Raw genomic sequence first — 5,000 nt, 5'->3', positions numbered from 1 at the left:
AAGGGATATTATCACTAAAGTAGAAGAACCGGTTGATTGGGTCAGCAATTTAGTTGTAGTCGAGAAAGCAAATAACACCCTGAGACTATGCCTAGACCCACCTGACTTGAATCAGGCCATAGAAAGGGAGGATTTCAAACCCCCAAGTTTTGAAAGGCCAACCAGTTGCATATGCCTCAAGTGCCTTGTCAAATTCAGAGATAAATTACGCACCTATAGAAAAGGAAATGCTAGCAATTGTTTTTGGGTGTGAGAGAGACTCATGGGGCTGTAGTGGAAGTGCATTCGGATCATAAGCCTCTCGAAAGTATCAGTAAAAAGCCTCTATTTAAAGTTTCTCTCCGCTTACAAAGAATGAGGCTGTGTTTACAGAAGTATGACACTAAAGTTAAGTATGTCCCAGGAAAGAATGACAGTATTTTGGCCAGGCATGACTAAAGATGTTGAAGAGATGGTTTCTAGCTGTGAAGCAATGCATGAAATACCAGAGCAAACAACCCATAGAACCCATGCAAACTCACGATGTCCCTTTATTACCCTGGCAGACAGTTGCTTCAGATATTTTAGAGCACAAAAATCAAAACTATCTCGTGGTCATTGATTATTATTCAAAGTATATTGAGGCACTCCAACTCACAGGTAAAGCAAGTCAAGATGTTATTCAGGGTCTTAATGAAATCTTTTCCAGGCACGGATACCCCCAAACACTAGTGGCTGACAACATGCCCTACAACTCCAGAGAAATGAGGCAGTATGCTTAGAGGTGTGGCATGCAAATCACAACAGTCCGTCTCACTTATAGCCAGTCAAATGGCCATGCAAAAAAGGCTCTACACATTGTCAAAAACATGTTAAGAAAAGGAAGTAACTTACATGAAGGTCTCATGGAGTATCGCAATACACTAATAAGTAATTTTCCTTACTCACCCAACCAAATGTTGTTCAGCTGGCAAGTTTGTACACAGGTTCCAGTCCACCTCTTAATGTGTGCCACAAGTGTGCAAAGGATGTTCACTTACTTGAAAGGAGTTAAGCTAAGTCCAAGGAATTCTATATCGAGGTGCTAAACAGTTACCCCCACTTAAGGAAGGGGAAAGTGTAAGGTTCAGAAAACCAGGTGACAAACACTTAACACCTGCTGTAGTTAAGGGTGAACATTAGGCTCCCAGATCTTATGTGATTACTGATGAGACGGGTAAAGAGTACCGTAGAAACAAACGTCAAATTCATCTTACTCAGGGACCACTTACTACTCTAAGCGAGTACCTAAATGATGTCTCAGATTCTGTAACTGACCAATGTGATGTAAACATGCCTAGCACAGAGTCTCATGCCGAGTTGGAACTGACAACTACCAACACAATCAGTCTCCAGGTCTGCGTCGTTCTACGCGGGCTAAGTGCATTCCAGGTTGGCATAAAGACTATAAGATGTACTAGTAGATTTAAAACTTAAGGTTTATTCACAGTTAAGTTACTATTTACTCCGTATTCTAGCGCCACTTATTACGAGTAATATGATTTGTAACGAGAACAGCTAGCTTAGGAAGGCGATGTTATGATTGGTTGAACTTTGCAACAAGATCACGTGAATTGTACCAACACGTGTCGAGTTCTTTTAGAATAAAATTTTGCTCTTGTACAAAGTGGATGTGTGCTCTCGATTTCTTGCTCATAACAGGTGCAGAGAGGAGTAGGACTTTCACATTGATCAGAAAGTAGGTTTCAGCAGAAGTAAACAAGAACGTTCAGAGGAAAGAATTCACATGCCACTTTGCTGATTTGCATGGCCTGTTTTTTCAAATGACCTAGAAAAAGAATTTGCAGCATTGGTACGGATCCCTGTGTCGCTTTTAGTCGAACAGCATTACCATGTTCTACCTGAAATTATGGCGCTTAATTCACAGATTTTGAAAGTAATTGTTGGAGAGGGTTTCCCTTCTTCGGTAGTAGATGGTCATGGAAGCGATGCTTAAAAAATGACACAGAGAGTAAAGGGTAGGTCCGTCACTGTGGTGCTTGGGCAATTGCCAAAGTTAGAAATGCATGCAGAGAGTACTTCAAGACAAACATTTATTCAGCAGATGCTGATGTCTGGTTTACTGCTAAAGAGGCAGTTATTTAGATAGTCATCGAGTATTCCTTGTAAGAAGATAAACTTTTGTTCATCCCTTCAATAATTCATTGACAGGCAGTTCGCTGAGGGATAGACTTGTTTATCACAATTATATACTGCAGCGAAAACTGCGCTATATAAGCAAACTTCCAGCATGATTGTATCATTCTCTTTAGAACCAGCAGACATTCTACATTGTCAGCGTACATAGCAATTCAACTTTTTTTTATTATGACAAGCTTTGATTCGTGGTGCAGCGACCATGGGCTGAAGCAGAAGACAATTGACAAGCTAGGGAAAAGCAATCTGGATTCCCAAGAAATCTTGAAGTTAGTCCACGCGGACGACATTGCCACGTTGGACCTTACCCTTCGACAGAAGAAACTCCTACTACATGCCTTAGCAGAACCGAATGGTTTCGGAAAAAATCCCTAAGACTGGCGACACAAAACCACTTGAAACAACGCCAGTCAGTTTGACGAATACAGGAAATCAAACACGGTACTTTGTGGCTCACATTTGAAAGCATCTGGTCAGATATCTTATCATTTAGAAACAGAGACATGTTTTCCCTCTTTGATAATTTGGATCTCTTCTCGTCCGGTTGCTTCTCATGCAATGGAGTGGGTCTTTTCAAAGGAGAAGACTCCATTATTATTTAAAACTCCCTCCACAGCTGACGTTTTAATATTCGTATAAGTAAGGTCTGCTGCTTTTTCATTTCTGGCCTCATTCACTTCTGTCACCGAGTGATGCAGTTCAGATCGAACCAAGTCATGTGGTACAAGTTTCCTCCTTTGTCTTTATTTTGACTCGGCACTTCGTGCCTCTGTTGCCCTGCTATGTGCCAGCGAGGATGGGCTTGCGATTATTGATCTTCAAAATGGCAAACAACAAAGTCGATTCACGGAAGATAAGAAGCGAAGAAATCATTTACATTAGATTCATAAAGATCTCATTGGGCTCATTAATCGCTAAGCAACAACGATACAATTGTTTCAAGGTGAGATGTTAAATAAGTAATTAATTCATTAATGGGATCTGAACCCTGTGCCACCTACAAACATGAATCCTAGCTATAAAATACCGCCTACAAACATACCATTCCAAATGGTAACCTCCTTCCTGAACTCATCTCAGCACCGCAATATTGGCCACCAACTTGGCTCCCAACTAAACAGGATAAATGCCACATAAAGACTCTTCCCCTACCTTATCCTCACCTATAATGCTTACATTTTAATAAGATATTTATTACATTTTTCTATCTTTATTATTACCTTATTTTTGACCACAGTTACGTTCACATTTTTCCTGAAGCAAAAAAGAAAGATGCAAAGGCAGCTTTGAGAGGGGCTGAAACACTTTCAGCCCCATCAACACAACAAAATCTGCACCAAGGAATCGGTCCAGACAAAGAAGTCATTTGGTGATGAATTTGTTCAGGATGAAAACGAATGTTAGTAGCAGTTAAGTCAAGTTTAACATTTCCCTCTCTACCTCTGCCTTTCCACATCACTGAGATTTTATTCAAGTTTGGATAATAAAATGAAAATTATAGATAATTGTTAGAGGTATGAACACTAAGAAAATTAAATCATGTGAAATCCTTAAAAGAGGGTCCCCAATAGGGTTTTTCAATCCCATAATCCCGACCCAAAATTGCATGCAATCCTGTGATCCCAGGGGTTATTTTTGACATCCCACCTTCCACGCATACTTTCAATCCCGAACTATAGCTGGTTAATAACAGGGGTGCTTGCAAAAAGCATTTTTACAAGAACTAAATTATTTCTTGCGCGCTGATTGGCTAATATTTATCATCAATAAGAGGAAAGGCATATAAAATTTTAATGCATGCGATATTGCAAAAGTTTCAATATGGAGGATTTTCCAAACTTTAACTTGTTTGATTTTAATTTTTTGGACTTAACCGCAGGCAAGGGAAATTGGCACTACTGAGGAATGCTCTGATGCACACGATTTCTGCCTTAGAGAAAGTAGAAAAAACTCAGAAAGCAACAATAGCCGCTTTCCGCCTTTAAGTGGAGAGGACTTGCAAGAAATTGCTTCAAACACGGAGTCTAAGGGGACAAAATGAAACACTGAGGATAAAAACAATGTTCAAAATTCAATAACAATCTTAACAGTCGTTTTATTCAAATGAAGCACATTACATCAGTTTCCTTTAAACAAAAGTTTATGAAAAGACCACATGTACTTTCGGTTTCATTTGCTCGAGATGAGTGAAGAAGAACTTGACGAAAGTCTCCGGCATTTTTATGCTGAAGCCTGGACAAAAACTGGCGAAGAATACGGTTGGTTGTCTCTTCTCGGTTTCGGCAACCCCATTGAACGGCACTTCATTGCCAAGAACAGTTACCTAAAGATAACATGAAGTATTGCTTTCCATTGCAGCAACAAGATGCTTGAAAGCAAGTTGAAAGCTCTTCGAAGAGATTACAAGGAGAATGTACAGCATAAACCAGTAATAGACTCTGCAGACCTGATTAAGATAAAACCCGGGTGGCAGTTACGGATCCCTTTTTGTGTTGGCCAAGGGAATTTCAAAAAAGAAAGAGGAAGGGAAGGCTAAAGAAAGGGACTCATTCAAATATGAAGTTCTTGGTGGAACTCATCTATCTTTAGCCACAAAAAAACTCCGTGCAAAGAATCCTGACAACCAGCACTTCCCAGGGAGAATGTGTAGGGTGTATGTTGGCCTTACCAACCAACAAGCAATTTATTTAGGTGCCATGCATCAACAGTCTTCAATGTACCAGCATGACGTTTCATACAGGGAGGAGGTAAGACATTGTTTCATTTTGATTAATCTTTTTTGCATATCAATGATTTTTTTTTCACAATAATATTTTTTTTACTTT

The sequence above is a fragment of the Porites lutea genome, chromosome 2 (genome assembly GCF_958299795.1).
Source record: "Porites lutea chromosome 2, jaPorLute2.1, whole genome shotgun sequence".
In the NCBI taxonomy this organism is placed as follows: Eukaryota; Metazoa; Cnidaria; class Anthozoa; order Scleractinia; family Poritidae; genus Porites; species Porites lutea.
This window is presented reverse-complemented; position numbering follows the sequence as displayed.